Below are 17,642 nucleotides of genomic sequence, written 5' to 3' on the forward strand. Positions count from 1 at the left end.
TATTTTTGTCAATACAACTAATACATTCTCTCCTTAAAGAACTAAACTAAACCACAGTGAGAAGTTGGCTTAGTGAGCACAAGCACAGAATAAGTGGGCTTCCTTGCGTGATATTAAGGAGCAAATTGTCAGCTAAGAAAGATAAGGCACAGTTACCTACTACAGGGAGCATCTGGCCAAGGGAACCATAATAATAAAAACCACTGGACAAGTTTGTCCTTTGGGCTATGTTTGAATGGACACTGCCCATATTTGCCTCTTTCTGTCTTTTGTTATTGTGCCTCCATTGCTGAAGCATCCCCATCAGACCCATATTTTATGTAGCATGGACAAAATGGGCTGTATTTTCTCCCTCAGTGGGCCCAACTGCACACAGTGACACATCTGAATGAAACCCAGACATGGCTCCAAAGCCATGGAGTGTAATATAGATACGACCTCAAGGTGCTCTCGAATGGTGGTAAAGGGTGGCTACTCTTGGCAACATGGCAAACGTCTGAAAATCATCTTTAGATCTCTCACCAATGGTACACTTCAAAATCGTTCTCCTTCTTTAAAATTCTACTGTATGTATGTGGTTTCCATCTTAGAGGTCTCCTCATCACACGGACAGGCTGCCTTTCTCATTTTGCATTTTATTTCTCTGTATATTGTCATGCCTTTTCTTATATACATTAACTTAGTTTCCTCCAGCTATGTTCTTCGTGGCTCACCAATATTCCATGGTGAAGCAAGAAGAGAAAAGAAAAGAAGAAAAGGGAGAGAAGGAGGGAGGTGTGGAAGGAGAAAAGAAACAGAAGAAATGTCCTAATTTCTAAGCCTTATCCCTGCCATATTTCAATATGTAAATTGTTATGTGTCAAATTGTACCTTCCTCAAAAAAAGGTATGTTGAAGTCCTGATTACCAGTGTCTGGGAATGTCACCTTATTTCAAAACAGAGTGGTTGTGGACATAATTAGTGAAGATGAGGTCATACCGGAGTTGGGTGGGCCCCTAATCCAATATGGCCAGCATCCTTATAAGAAGAGGAGAGACAGGCAAGGTGAGTGTTGTGTGATGACAGAGGCAGAGCCTGGGGGGTGCAGCTACAATGCAACCAATGCCAAAGATTGTTGGCAAACACCAGAAGCTAGAGAGAGCCAAGGAAGGACTCCCCTACAGGTTTCAGAGCCGGCGTGGCTCTACTGAAATCTTGATTTTACACTTCTGGCTTCCAAGGCTATAAGAGAACACATATCCATTGTTTTCAGCCATCTGGTTTGTGGTATTTTGTTACAGCAGCCCCAGCAAACTAATACATAGATATGTTGAATCAAGTTTTGTACTTCAGTGAAAGACTGAGCACCTCTAATAAATTTCAGGGCACTGATTTTATAGCTGAACCCATTTCTCTTTTTCTTTTTTTTTTTTTTTTTTTTTTTTAATTTTTTTTTTTTCAACGTTTTTTATTTATTTTTGGGACAGAGAGAGACAGAGCATGAACGGGGGAGGGGCAGAGAGAGAGGGAGACACAGAATCGGAAACAGGCTCCAGGCTCCGAGCCATCAGCCCAGAGCCTGACGCGGGGCTCGAACTCACGGACCGCGAGATCGTGACCTGGCTGAAGTCGGACGCTTAACCGACTGCGCCACCCAGGCGCCCCTATTTCTCTTTTTCCAGTTGTGTAGAGCTCCTCAGGTTTGGCCCCGTTGATTACACGTGGGAGGGCAGACATTTTGCTGTAAGAATCATTTATCTCCTGTCTTCCTCAACAAAGGTTTTTTAGAAAACTTTTGCACAAACACTGTGTCTTTTGCAAAAGTACATTTACTAAAAAGATGAGGGCAAGTACCTTAGACATTTCTAACACACACAGAGTTCTCTCTTCCATGGGCATGCAGTGGGTTGAGAGACTAAAACATTTGCCCTTCCCCCAAGGCTCTTCTTTTCTATGACTGTGATTTACTGCACTCCCCATTAATCTTAGTGTCTGAAACCAGCCCAAATGCTCCTCCTCCAAATCAGACACAACCCACGGAGATCAACATCCTGTACAAACCATGGCAACTCATGCAGGTTCTGTCTCAGTCACTGGTAAATAGCAGTGCTGATGATGACAGGACTCTTTGGCTTTTCAAGCCATAAACTTAGCTCAAGAATTTTGATTCATAGCTGGATACAAAATACTGTGTGAACGTTGATTAGCAGGTGGTCCCATCAGGTAGATGAATTGCTTACACTTTCTCCATAGTCATTCACAGTTCATTTTCCCTTCAGAATTTTTTGGTAAAAGCTTGGAGCTCTAACGTGTTTGGGTTTTAGATTCTGGAAGGAATGCAGTGGAATTTTTTGGCACTCTCTCTTGAGTGATTTATGTACTGCTCCCATTGGATAATTTGTTTTACGCATGTGTGACAGGGCTGGTGCTGGACTTCTGCTTTGGAAACGTTTGTTTCAAATTTGCATGTGGCGGCCTTTCTGGACCTTGCAGCTTTACATGTGCATGAAGAAATCCTTCCCCGGGAGACATTTACACTGCGTCCTGAGGGAAAATATCCTGAGATCTTTCTGCTTTTTTCAGTGGGACGAGTCGCTAAGAAGCAAGGAGTAGAAACATTGATTTTAAGATTGGCAGGGAAAATACCCAGCTAAAATAACTTGGAAATATGTTGGAATTTCTTTCGGGAACATGTTGTATAGAGGAGCGATAATTAAAACAAGAGTCCCTGCGGCCTGCAGTAAGCAGCAAAGCAGCAAGCTCTGCTAAGGCGTCTGGTTAGAGTCTCTCTTTGATGATGGCAGACGACTAGTGACTCTTCCACTTCTGAGAAGGAGCATTGCCCTCGTTAAGCACAACAGGGATGGCAAACAAATCATCTCAATCACCCTGAAGGTAGTAGTGTTGAAGTCTCAGCCCTCTTGAAATAACTCCTGTCAGGCCATCCTCTAGGACAGTGGCAAACTAGCTAGATTCATAAAGAAGAGCATCCCTCACGATGTCCTAGAACTGAGAATAGGAAGATGGTAGAGATATTTTGCTGGGACGTAGACAAGCTATTGCCTCTATTCCATGCGCCAGCCCTGTCAGTGAATAAGATGATGTAGTCTCAATCTTTCATCATGAGTTGGGAAGCAGGCAGGGTGAAGGGTCAAGGTTACCTCACAATATTCAGAATACTGGTGCTTACAAGAGTCACGTCTGGCAGCATGGTTTGTCAGCAGGAACCTTGGATTCACACAGAAGAATGAGCCTGACTCATTGATATCTTTCTTAATTAGGGTAACAAATGATTTTGTAGTGGTCAGTCACCATGCTTGGTGCCATGAAAGAGAAAAAATACCCAGATCCACCTTAATAAAGGCAAAGATTAATCTGGGCGTTCTGCAAAAGGGCATGTGTCAATTAAGGTCCATGAGGCAGACAGATGATGCATTAAAAAGAGTCTGACCAAAGAGTTTAATGAAGAAACAAGGCTAAGGGAGCCATCAGGGGATGTTGAAACGCTAGGGGAAAGTGCCAGCATAAACCTGTCACCACTTGAGCCTGAAAAGACACAGGGAAGGAGCGGCATTGCTGGAGCCTAGAGAGTTAAAGCAATGGAGTAATGGAATGGGCACAAGTCTTTTTCCCACAGACAGTGAAGGCACTGCCAGACTGCTGTAGATTGGGAGAAGTGTTCTGCAGGTGCCATTTGTTAGCCCAAACTCAGGGAAGCCCTGGGCCAGGGTGCCCTAGAGATGCCATCTGTAGCAGGCACGCTCCTTAGGCAGAGAGCAGAACAGAGAAGAGTAGGTTTGGATCTGGGCATGAGGAGGAGACAAACAAAAAGTAATTTTTGGCACGGGCACCTAAAAATGAAATAAGCCTCTCCTTTGTATAAGGTTGTAACCAAAGCTTATCGAGGGGTGAATCACTTTTGTTCTGTATAGGGTCACTTATGTGATTCCCTCCCTTCACCACCCCTCCCCCATCACATATGCTACTCTATTATCTTTGTAAATGTGGGGCAAATAGGATTTTTTTTTTTTTGCTAGGAAGAGGGGAGAATGATATGGAAACTTACTGTTGCCAGAAATATCTTGACACAAAATAAACCTTGGTAGGAGAATGCTGGTTTCCAGAGAGGACATGGACAAAAGGACTGGATGCCTCCCAAAGGGGAGCTAACCAAGAGGACAGGAGGTAACTGGGCTGGTGACAAAGGCTGAAAACAGTACTTCCTGGAGGTTTCTCTACAAGAGCTGATTTCTGTACCATGAGTAGCTGATATAGAAGACTTTCCAGATCTAGCTGATTAGAGCCAGCAATATGCTTGACGAACAATGGCTGGGTGTGGGAATGTGAATCAGAAAGAGTCTTGCTCTTGGCACCTAATGCAAGTCCCTGCTGGGACCTAGACTAGCAAGGGTATCCCATCGACAATGGACAAACACTCATCAAACTGGCATAACCTGTCTCCAGCTACAAGCACAAGTGGAATCAAGAAATAACAGCCATTGTGAGCTGACCAGAATCTGGTTCTCCCTCCACTACATGTGCACCCAAAGCTGGAGAAGAGACCCATTGTCTCAGCTCTAAAAAGCCTACAAGATTTACACAGAGAAGAACACAAGAAAGTCAACAAAATGTGTATTGGGTGCCAGAGGATTTGGAGGTGGGAGAGTGTTGTGGATGGTCACGGAAGACTCACGGAGGTTGGGACTGGAGCTGAGCCCAACAGGATGAAGGCTCTTCAGGGAGGCAGAGAAAATGTTAGGAGAAAGTCACATTCCAAGCAAAGGTTCCCTCGGTGGGAATGCATAAGACATGCTGGGAAGATGGTGAGTAACTCATCTGTCTGGAGAAGAGTGCGCTGAGCACGCTTGAGCTGGAAGAGGTGATGAAAGCAGTATTTAAAGAAAATCATTCTGGCCGTAGGGTGCCAGATGGATTGCACTGGGGAGCAACTGGAGGTATGGAGACAAGTTAGGAAAACTATTCTAGTTAGGAAATAGTTCAGGCATGAAGTGATAGGGGCTCAGGCTACAGTTAAGACAGTGGGAATGGCAGGACAGGGCAGACTCAAGAGGCATTAGTCAGGGATGATTAACAGGCCTTGGTGACTAACTGAAAGTAGAGGGGGGAGCTGAGGAGAGGAGGAACCAATGATGAACATGAGGTCTGCAGCCTTAGTGACTCAGAAAACGATGGTGTTATAAAGAGATATGGCAAATTAGCTAGGAGTGGGGCACAAGGCTAATAATTCAATGAAATAGCTATAATGAACTTAAGGTTTTAGTAAATTGTTTGGGATGATATTCATTGGAGATATTCTTCTGCAGAAAACACTTCACATAGGCTCAAGAGCTCATGAAATGTCACTATTGCCCACCATTTTCCCAAATCTAAAACCCAAGAATCATCTTCATCAATTCTTTTTCCATTATTCCCCAAATCAGTCTTCAAATTCTGTTAATTTTACTTTTATTATCTCTCAAATCTGCCTACTTTCTCCAATCCCGTACTCTTTACCTCAGTTTAGACCACAATCATTTTTCACCTAGATTTCGCCAATTATTTCCCAAACCGCGTCCTGTCCCTCCAGTCACTTTCCACAAAGAAGCCAGAATGTTCTTTCTAAATAAAAAATCTGATGCTGCCGCCTCCTGATGACACACCTCTGGTGGTTCCCTTGGGAGAGAGCCTTCAAAAGACAATAATCTTACAGCTGGCACCTATTTCATTCCTTGCCCTCATCTCTCATCATCTCATGTCTCACATTCTATGTCCCAACCATATTGAGTTACTTACATTTCTTGAATGTGCCATGCTCTCTCTCACTTCCAACCTTGCACATGATGGCCCCCTCTGTTTAAAATATCTTGCTTCTTTCACATTGCATCCTTCTTGACATTACATGTCAAAATATCCCCGCTTCAGGTAGCCTTTGCTGACTTCATAAGGCCGATCTAGGTAACTGTTTTTTGTTTCCTCAAAATTTTATTCATCCCTCTATCACAGCTTATATTACTGTGTAGAGTTCATTCCTTATTTACTTATCTGACTCCCATTCTAGATCTATGTGCCTACCTACAAGAAAACATTTGTTTAATGAATGAATAAATAAAGCAAAAGAAACATGGTTCTGTTGGTATTTAAATCAATTCAACAAACTGGCATGAAGTACCTACTATTTGCCATGTGCTATGCTGGAGGTTGAAAATACAATGGAGAATACACTTCTCCAAACAAGAAATGCACAATCTACTATTTTAGAGTCAGTGATAAGTTAGAAAATACACTGCACAACGAGTGTTTACTAATACTGAAATCAAGCACTGAAATGGAAAAAGCGCATACTTTAAACTCAGGCTGAGGTTCAAATTTGTTCTCCAATTTTCATATGGCCTTGAACAAAATGCTAGCCTGTTAAGCCCCAGTCCTTTTATCTATAATGAGGCTATAAATCCTATTTTAGATCTTATTGTGATTAAATAGCAACTCCTGGGGCACCTGGATGGCTCAGTCAGTTGAGTGTGGGACTCTTGATTTTGGCTCAGGTCATGATCCCAAGGTGGCTGGATCGAGCCCTGTGTCAGGCTCTATGCTGAGCATGGAGCTTGCTTGGGATTCTCATTCTCTCTCTCTCTCTCTCTCTCTCTCTCTCTCTCTCCCTCCCTCCCTCCCTCTGCCCCTCTCCCCCACTTGCCCTGTCTCTAAAATAAAAAATTTTTAAAAATTTTTAAAAATGTTTAAATAACAACTTCTGGGTATCATACAGTAGATGTCCAATAAATGTTACTCCCTGCCCGTTCTATGTATTACTATTGTATTTGTGCTTTCATGCATTTGAAACTTAAGGCATCTTTGGATATATCTTATTAAAATATAATAATGAGCAAGGTGTGGGGATTTTAGGCAGAATTTAATCCCTGAAAGGGGTTCAGATTTTTCCTGAGGACTTTTGTTAGGAAAGAAGGAAAAGGTCTCTGAGATAGGGGGTAACACTGTTGGAGAAGAGAGAAGGGTCCAGAAATTGAGACAAGGATACTGAGACTGTTTCTCCAGCTTTGCAATGGACATGCAGAGGAAGGAGAACTGGGGTTTGACTAGCATGACATTGGCCTACCCACTTGAAAACCACTTGTAGCTCAAAAGTCTACAATGTTTTCCAGCCAATACTGTTCCATTCACAGCTCCAACACGTTTTCTCCTTCCACCCAGTTCAAAAGGACATCAGTGTGACTCTCTCCATCAGTCACAGCAACAGCAGAACAAGGGCTGAAGTTGCAGCCTTGCCTCCAGCCAACTATCTACCTTCACAGTATCTTTTTTTTTTCTTTTTTTCATCCATCAGCTAGTTTTCTGCCACTCAATGATCGGCAATTTGAGATCTGGGCTAAATTGCACCAGGACAGGGTTTTAACATAGTGTTGGATTGTATCCTATGAGTGACACTAGCAAAAGTTGGCTACAAAATAATAAAATGACAATGGGGGGAAAAACAGATGAAACCAAAATTACAGCAAAAGTAAATGAAGACAGAAAGGAAGAATGTTGGACTGTATTTGTAGGTGACATGAAAATCCCAAAGAAACTATATAACAGCTAGTAGAATTAATATGTAAATTTAGCAAGTATACAAACTCGAAGTATACAAAATTAATACCCAAAACTTAATTGTCTTCTATATGCTAGAAGTAAATAATTGGCAAGTTAAATTTAAAAAAATTCTACTTGTAAGAGTACCTAAAAACAATAACAAAAAAATACTTAAGAATATATTTAACAAAAGACATGAGAGCTCCTCATTGAAAACTACAAAATATTGCTGAAAGAAATTAAGGAAGGATCACAAAAGTGGAGAAATAAACCATGTTTGTAAATTTATTGGAAGATTCCAATTCATGGTTTGTTGGAATTCATAAGTTCATTGAAAGATTCCATTTTTAAAATATCAATTCTACTGAAATCGATTTATAGATTCAAAGCAATCCCCATCAAAATTCCATCAGGCATTTTCACTGAAAATGACAAGCTGGTTCTAAATTTTATTTGGAAATCTGATGGCTCTAGAACAGACAAAACAATTTTGAAGAAGATGGAACTCGATAGCGTAAGTAGAACTTATACCATCTACAGAAATCAAGATGGCATAATATTGACATAAGGATAAACATAAGGAGCAATGAAGTAGAATAGAGTCCACAAAAACCATGAGCTATATAAAAGAAAACATCAATAAATTAGACTTTATCGAGATAAAAATTTTGCTCTCTGAAAGACACAGCTGGGAAAATGAAAAGACAATCAAAAGAAGGGGGAAATGTTCCCAAGGAACCTGTATTCAGACTATGTAAATAACTCTTACACCTCAATAATTAGAAGAAAAGCAACCCAATGAAAAATGGGTAAAAGATTTGAATAGACACTTCACTAATGACAGTATACAAATAGCCCAAAAAGATTTAAAACACGTTGGTCATCAGGGAAGTGGAAATTAAAACTCCAGTGAGGTGCCATCAGACATCCATCAGAGTGACTAATTAAAAAGATTGACAATACCAAATGCTAGTGAGGATGTTGAGCAACCAGAACTCTTATACATCCCTGGTGGGAATGGAATATGGTTCAATAACTTGGAAAAAAGTTTGGTAATTTCTTAAAAAGTTAAACATATGACCCAGACATTCCACTCCCAAGTATTTATACAAAAGAAGTGAAAACATATGTCCACACAAAGACTTGTATGCAAATATTTATAGCAGTTTTATGCACAATAACCAAAAATTGAAACAATCCAGATGTTCACCAACAGGTGATGGATAAACAAAAAGAGATGCATTTATTCAATGGGATATTAGTCAACAATAAAAAGAAACAAACTACTAATATACATAACAAAATGAATGAATGTCAAAACCATTATGTTGAGTGTATCACACCAGACCTAAGAGTATGATTCTATTTATATAAAAGCCTAAAAAAAAAAAAAAAAAAAAGCTGTGACAAAAAAAAAATAGCGCAGTGTTGAATGGATCCAAAGGTGGAAGGGGAAGGATGGACAGAAAAGGAACAAGAAGAAATTTTGGAGGGTGATAGAAATATTCTCTACCTTGACCAGGCAGTGGCTTCACAGGTATATGCACTGGGTTGTGTGCTTTAATGAATGCAGTATTGTACATAAATGATATTTCAGTAAAGTTGATTTTATTTTATTTTTTTATTATTATTATTTTTAATTTCCTTAATGTTTATTCCTTTTTGAGCGACAGAGTGCAAGCAGGGGTGGGGCAGGGAGAGAGGGAAACACAGAATCCGAAGCAGGCTCCAGGCTCTGAGCTGTCAGTACAGAGCCCGACGCGGCCTCGAACTCACAAACTGTGAGATCGTGACCTGAGCCAAAGTCAGATGCTTAACTGACTGAGCCACCCGGGCGCCCCGGTAAAGTTGATTTTAAAACAAAGGAAGGCTAGCCCAATACCGTATCCCTTCATATAAATACATCTCCTCATGTAACTACTGAAAACTCGAATTTTCAAAATAACATCATTTCCCTCACCAGCCTCATATAACGAGGGACCTGTTCCATGTCGGTTTCCCTTCCCTTCCTCTCATAAGCCCACACTCCACTCCATGTGCCATTCTATTCATAAAATAAAAGCATGAAGGTCCCTTTCAACAAATGCAGTATCTTCAGGCTCTCCTGCAAGAACAAAACCAACACAAACAACATGTGCATGTGGTATCCTTTTCCCCAAACATCCATTTATATGGAGAGCTACATAGGGAGGCAAGTGATGTAGTTACAGGTGATAACTCATGGTTGGAAAGGCAGGAATAAAGAATGGTAGGAATGTAATCATTAATCTGTGGTCATACATAAATCAGGCCACTTCGGGGTGAAGTATTGAGGAGGAAGATAACCATTTTCAATCAGCTGAATCAACGCTCGGTTACGTGGCTTCACAGGCATCCCTCACACCCTCACATCTAGATCATCTGCTACATGGAAGGCCAGCTAAATGTTTCCTTCAGTCTAGTGAGTATTTTCTTCTGGTGGGGAATCCTTAAAGCTGCAATTATTTAGCCTGATCCATTAATTTGCTATGATCCCAAAGCTAGTCACAGTAATTCCTCCTGATCCCAAAAAGGTATGTCTAGCATCTAGAAAAGCTTTCTGGTATTGTTCACATACCCAGTCCTATTACTCTGACCAGCTGATGATTGGTATTTATGTAGGGTCTGAGCTATGCTACTCTTAAGTGTCAACAGTATTTGCTGACTCAGAGAAGCATCCCTGGAGTTGAAGTGAGGGCCTTGTTAACCCCTGTCTCCCACTGAAGCCCAGCTGGTATTGCTTCTCAGCTAGGGCATTGGAATCCTGAAATTTTGTTGAATATGATCATAACATATTTAATTCCTACCAGTTGCCCTCTGGTCAGAAAACATAATTAAAGGGTCTGCAGATGGTCTGGCAAGGTTTCCAGAAGCAGTAGAAACCAACAGCTGACTGCACAGCTATATGAAACTAAAAACTATTTCAAGATATGTACCATATGCACACATATGAATCCCTTAGGGAACATGGTGAGCTCTTTGCATTACACGGGTATTAGATGCTATGGGAAATGACTAAGGGACAATTAGAGAAATACATTAAAAAGGAAAAGAGAGAAACACAAATCAAAATCTTAACCTAGGATAGTTAGTTCCCAGACTTAGTAGGATATACTTTGGATAAAACAAAACAAAAACAACAAATGCAAGACAGAAAACTCAAAGAGGACTATTCAGGGAGAATGAGTAAAAATGGCGAGAGCTCTTTTCCAGAATCCCTAGGACGTATTAGATATCTTCTTTTAAATTAGAAACAGATAAAATTAGCCTTTTTACGATAGTCAATAGCCTTTATTAAAATAGGAAGTCCAGCATTATCATTTTCATTTTATGAGTTTTATAGAATTTCATATTAGAGTAGGAGCAGGGAGAATGATCCTTATACCCGTTAAAGAAATTAGTGATAAGAGGTTAGACCAGAGGAGAAATGAAGGATCAAAGAGAATCTTTGAAAAGACAGCGAAATATTTGAATACATTCATGGACTGTGACAACAACAATTGAGATGCATTGGGGTAGATGATCTTTAATGTCCCTTCACAAAGGGTTGCTTCATATGTTTTCTTGAACAGATTTAAGGTATTCTGTAAAGGATGTCAAGGAAAGCTGTCTACTGGCTGTTTGGCCAAAACTTCATTTAAAAAAATTCAGAGATGAGTCCTGTACAATTTTAGACTGTCTGTCTTCAGTCTCTCCAACACAGATCAAAACTGAAGATCTTCCCACTGGTTTTCTGAATATTGGGGCAGAGTAGTGTTCGGTCTGAATGCACATGGTTAGGATTTTTTAGGCTCAGCTTTCTTCCTGGGTTTACGACCCGTTAGGGAACCTCTTTAGTTGCATAAGCCAAGGTGACCCTCTAATGAACCAGGGTTTGCACAAGCCTAGTTTTCACACACTTCCAATGATCTCTGCCCTAGGGTCAGAGAAGGATTGCTCTTGTTCTGAGTTAGCCTGACACTGATAGCAGATATGGAAAGGCCTTCCCTTGGCACCCCAGGCAACGCTGGGGTTTTAGAGTACTCATTGATCATGCTCTGACCTTCTCTGAGTTCAGAAACAAATCAGTAAGAGACATGAGAGGGGTCAAGATGGGACCACTGAGAGTGGCAAAGAATGGTTCCCTTAGCTAAGGAATTGTCAGTGGAAGTTCTCCTTTGGTTCAGGTTTGATTCCAAAAGACATTTCTCTAAGTGAAAGTTAATATTAAACTAGAGTTCTGAGAGTGAACTAAAACTTTTAAACACTGTAACCTGAAGCTGTCTCTCTAGGGTAACAGAGTTGAAATCCATACCCTAGCCCAAGATCTTTGACTTAAACCATTTTAAAGGACCAACATCACACTTTTTAATACTCCCTGTTATCATTAGTTCCACTCAAAATCACATTTCCTACAGGTTCTTTGCACATTGTTAAATATTCAAAAAAATATAGACACGTTTTTCTTTTTTCAAAGTTGCATTTTATTATTACTTTTTTATTTTAGAGAGAGAATGTGCACATGAGTGGAGAAGAGGAGCAGAGGGAGAAGGGGGGAGTGGAGAGAGAGAATTGTAAGCAGGCTCCAGACTCAACGCAGAGTCTGACACAGAACTCAATCCCACCACCCTGGGATCATGACCTGAGCCAAAATCAGGAGTCCAACGCTAAACTGACTAAGGTACTCAGGCTCCCCAATGTGATTTTCTTAAGTGAGCACATTTTTCAAGGGTCTCGGGTCTCACTTCAGGTTATATAATAAGTGGGTGTGGAGCAGAAGAATGACACAGCATTCACAGGTCGCTTTAAAGAATGAATGCCTTAGAATTTGTTCCCACCTTTTTTTCTTGAATTTTGGTATCTGGCTCTTTTTTGCAGTGATACTTCCAATCTTGTGTCTCAAGTTACAGTTCTATTTCTGCTCCTATGTCAGTATCTGACACATAAATGGTACTCAGTAAAGGATGGCTGAAAAAATTATTATTGAACAAATGATTATTGAATAAATGAGTTTCCAACCCTAAAACAACAAATTAAATACTTTCTTTTTAAATTTATTTTATTTTATTTTATTTTATCTTATTTTATTTTATTTTTGTAATTTACATCCAAATTAGTTAGCATATAGTGCAACAACAATTTCAGGAGTAGATTCCTTAATGCCCCTTACCCATTTGGCCCACCCCACTCCCACAACCCCTCCAGTAACCTTCTGTTTGTTCTCCATGTTTAAGAGTCTCTTCTGTTTTGTCCCCCTCCCTGTTTTTATATTATTTTTGTTTCCCTTCCCTTATGTTCATCTGTTTTGTCTCTTAAAGTCCTCATATGAGTGAAGTCATATGATATTTGTCTTTCTCTGACTAATTTCGCTTAGCATAATACCTTCTAGTTCCATCCACATAGTTGCAAATGGCAAGATTTCATTCTTTTTGATTGCCAAGTAATACTCCATTGTGTGTGTGTGTGTGTGTGTGTGTGTGTGTGTGTGTGTGTATATATATATATATATATACACACACACACACACATATACACACCACATCTTCTTTATCCATTCATCCATCAGTGGACATTTGGGCTCTTTCCATACTTTGGCTGTTGTCGATAGTGCTGCTATAAACAGCACACCTGTATCCCTTGGATAAATGCCTAGTAGTGCAATTGCTGGGTCGTAGGGTAGTTCTCTTTTTAGTTTTTGAGGAACCTCCATTCTGTTTTCCAGAGTGACTGCACCAGCTTGCATTCCCACAAATTAAATACTTTGTATGTCCAAGTTACTGTGAAATAGAAAGATGAAAACCCTCACACCTGGTAGGAGAACCTTTGGGCAGTGTTTTTTTCATTGGACTAGTTTTTCACGTTTAAATGCTTTCTTTTTTCCAGAAATACCTGGACTTCATTGTTGACTTTTCTTTAGAGTGTTCTCAGGCAGGTTTCTTCCAAAGTCCAAGCCTTTTCTCAAAGAGTCACTACAAACTCTTATGCATACCTCAGAACCTTTTTAAGGAACTAGTGCACAGCTCAAGATTTGAAGACTGTTCAGTTTTACTTACTCCGTTTTACTTAGTTACTATTCAATTTTACTTAGTTACAACTCAAATTTATTTAGTTAGGTCGAGAAAGTTAAATAGCTACTTGTTCTCTCAGTAAAAATAAAACAAAAACAAAAACTCCATAGACTCCCCCCACCCCCATCTTTACTCTCAGGAAGTGATAAAGCAGTGTGAAATTAGAGAACCCATGACAAATGGGATATCAGATCAGGTAGTGCTTAACTACTAAGTACCCAGGATTTTTTTTTTTTCACTGTTCTATCATATCCCCCAAAGAAGGAAGAGAACTTTGAATGCTCTTCCTGTGAATAATTAATGATTGACTTGCTATGCTTGGAATGTGTAATGGAGTGAATTCCAGAGAATGTGCCTATCCTTGGTGGTGGGCAAGAGAAAATGCACGGATCTTTCTCAAGAAAATAGCTCTGATTGGATATTTTGCTAATGATCGTGAGTACCATCATAGGTTTAAATCCTGCTCTGAAATTCAACCCAAAGTAGCAACTCTATTTTAATAGATAGGCAAAGATACAGACTAAGAAAATACTACCTTATCAAGTGTGTATTCATAAAAACAACATATCTGCCTCTGCAGGAGTAGTCTTTGGCAATAATTCTCATTCTCTCTCTGATGTTCATTAGATTATATGAACTTGGATGAATCAATAGACTGTAAAATAACTCAAAAAGCTGTTTTCAAGATTAGATAAATTCAAAGATGTCAGACATTTAGCATTGTGTCTGGAATAGCAAAGCTGTTCCTTAATTGATGGTTTTCTTTCTTTTCTCTCTTCTCCATATGTAGCATTTTAAACATATTTGTACACCACTTGGAATTCTATATAAGCTTTGGGAAATAGACTTTAATATGGACGCTTTAGGAGCACTGTGAAAGAATTTACCCCAGTTATAAACCCCATTTACATGGTTAACAAAAGCGTATCACGTTGTGTAAAAACCAGGGCCAATGTTCTTTTGCAGGTCTTGAGGCTAGTTAAGTATTCTCTGCACTGAAACACATTGCTCCGTTTCATGTGATCAGTGATCAGAGGTTACAACAAGTATGTAGAGCACTTTAAGAATCTTGAGAAGTCATGGGCACCAAAAGAAATTATTGTCTGTATTACCTTCCTTCAAATAGTGCACTTAGAATGAAAGTACATCTGGATGGATTCCAACAAGGGGGAAAAAAACCTGTGACATGAGGATTCTGTAAACTCTTCTAGGAATTTTGTGTGTATACTAAATGGAACTTTGTGCCATATACTTGGCACGAAAAACTGAAGTGTATAATGGAAAAAAGAAAAAGGATTCTTCGGACTTTTTTTTTCCCCTGGGAAGAAAGGGACGCAATTGTGTACTTTCAAAGTTCTAATCACGCTGGCTAAATGATAACATTTTTAAAGGGCTATGTTGGGACCAATGTGGATGTCTCTGGTTTTGGTCAAGACTTATGTACAAGAGCATTTAAAAGAACTGCTTCCTAATATTGTGAAGTATTCCCCAGTCCTTCAAACCGGTCCACAAGCCAAGAATCCATCCATGTGTTGATGACATTCAAAGGAAAGGAATATCCTAGATGTGATGGTTGGGGATGACACTCAGTAGCCTCCATATTTATTTCTAACCACTTCCTTCATTACTTACTTCCTGCCTCCCACCAAGAAGAGTAAAAAGGCCTGAAATTTGCATTCCAGCCTCCCTTTGGGCTAGTGCATGGGCCTGTGACCCAATTCTGGCCAGTGATTTTGAAGAAGTACTCTGAGGGTAGAAATCACCAGGAAAGATTTTTCCTCTGGTTAAAAAGATATGTACAACACAAAACTGCTCTTTCTTTTTTACTCTGAAGGTAATTATGTGAACACATAATGGAGATATGTAATGTAATGTGAAGACATAATTACAAATGGAGATGCACCAGCCACTTTATAATCATAGAAACAAACCTGAAAGGGAAGGCCAACACACCCAGGATGACATCCCAGCAGAAGAATGACGGGAACACTGGGTCCTTGATCACCTCATTTTCGTTCTGGACCTCTTGTTAAGTAAATCCATAAATATCTTTATCACTTGTACTATTTAATTGAGGTATGCTTTACTTGTGGCCTAAAGCACATTTGATATAATAGTTCTTGCCAGAGGATGAAAAAGTATTCCAATCAAGGCTGATAAAGCTTTAAAAAAGAATAAAAGACTCTCTGTGTGATATGACTAAAAATCTACTGAAACAGATACCTCTCCCATTTTACATTCTTCATCCAAAATTCCCACTGATAGGGACTTGATGATATACATTCATTACACAAATTTTGACTTCCTTTTATGCGTAGCACTTGTCCGATAAATATAAATACTAAAACGTATTCATCATTTATCTGAAATTCAAATTGAATCGAATGTCCTGTGTTTGTATTTGTAAATCTGGCAACATGCGCCATGCCCTATGGCAGGCTCTCCATAATTCAAAGAACGCATCTCCTTCAGAGCCTTTAGCTGATTCTAATGTGTGATCTGGGTAGAAGTCCACTGCCTTAGAAACTCTCTCTTTCAACTCCACATTCTACACACCAAGAATCTGAAGCCTGAAGAGATCCTGGGATTTCCCCAAAGGCACAAAGCTGCACACAGGCACAGGTGGAAATGGGACCCACATTTCAGGATTTTTGCTAGTACCCCTTTTTTTCAGTTGCCTTTTCACTCCTGCTCCTAAAGTCTCTTGGTTTTGAAATGAACTGGGGAACTAACGAACTAACGCTGTTTGACTCAGTAGAGGAAAGGAAGCTTATCCTATAAAACGTTTAATTTCCTTTGATGAGGAAGAGGAATGCATCTTAGTCACTTTCTTACACAGAAGAGCATTTTGGATAAGAAAACAAAGAATTGTGGAGAAAGAAAATCCTGTTCAAATCCATAGAAATACTTTCTTAAAAAGAAAATTTGCCAAATATTCTTTCATATAGGTGTTATACATGTTTGCATATATATAGATATATCTCATATGTATATATACATGTCATGCATACATCTATATGTCAGATATATATACAGCTTATTACATGGAGCTCATATAGGTGATATGTAATTCAAAGTTACACCATGACTTGCTATATTTTGCAGCTATCACTGCAGAAATCTTCCCTCTGTTTCTTCACAGGTATCCTTGCTAATATTTTGATCGAAACTGCTAAGTCCCTAGCTTCTGTAAACAATGAGCTTTACTTGGAATTTATTTAAAGATTATCATGGTGACTTGCCCATGGAAAAGCCATTATTTATTTATTTTTTTTCCAATGGGCAACACAGAATTTAAAGCTCTTTGGATAAACTGCTGTGTATCACATTTCCAATTCCTAGATCTTCAGAACAGAAGGCTCAAAGTTTTGTCTAGAAACTTTTCCTTTTTAGCTAATCCAGTTGTTTCATTTTGCACTGTTAGTCCAAATGATGCGATTCTGTCCCTAGAGAAGACAGAGGCCAAATTAAGTCAATTCTCTGTAGAAGATCTTAATCTAACATACATTGCTTATCAATCTGCCTTTCTCGTGTTTCTTGGAAGTCAAATCCGATTATCCCAGATGCAAATAATAAGGCAAATTTCACTTTATTAAAAAATCATCCCAAACACATTCTTACAGTATCAGAATTTATTTAAAAAAAAAATACATGAAATTTCAGAATAGGATAGGTTCAGATGATTTTTGGAATTCCTTATAAGGGAATGTGACCCCAAATCTCAGTTCTTTAGGTCAAAGCATCCTCAACCACTACATCCAATTATGATGCACTTAGACTTTGAGGTCTATCAAGTTAACCATCCAAGTGGTTCCATCTGTTTTCATGGAACGTCCAGATAGGAGAGAAGCACAGAGTACCATATCACAAATAACAACTTTCTATTTCAAGTGACTCTACCACAGCCAGGGAGTCATGAAAACCAAAAGAAGCTCCTATTGGAAATAAATAAATAAATTTTTTTAAAAGATTGAGCACAGCAGCTTCAACCTTTCCAATTATTTATTCAGCATT

The 17,642-nt window shown here is 39.4% G+C and overlaps 1 long non-coding RNA gene across 8 annotated transcripts in view; it reads right to left on the reverse strand.

Annotated features, from left to right (window-relative positions):
* Positions 1-17,642, reverse strand: part of LOC122237872 — a 179,892-nt gene that overhangs the window by 45,708 nt on the left and 116,542 nt on the right. Inside the window, exon 5 of one of the 8 annotated variants that reach the window (XR_006216584.1) lies at positions 16,675-17,074. The exons of 6 other annotated variants lie outside the window; for them this stretch is intronic. This is a non-coding gene — a long non-coding RNA (uncharacterized LOC122237872). Of the gene's footprint in view, positions 1-16,674; positions 17,075-17,314; positions 17,564-17,642 lie in introns of those variants that run through there. One more of the 8 variants, XR_006216585.1, reaches the window with a different exon arrangement.

The sequence above is a fragment of the Panthera tigris genome, chromosome B1 (genome assembly GCF_018350195.1).
Source record: "Panthera tigris isolate Pti1 chromosome B1, P.tigris_Pti1_mat1.1, whole genome shotgun sequence".
NCBI lineage: Eukaryota > Metazoa > Chordata > Mammalia > Carnivora > Felidae > Panthera > Panthera tigris.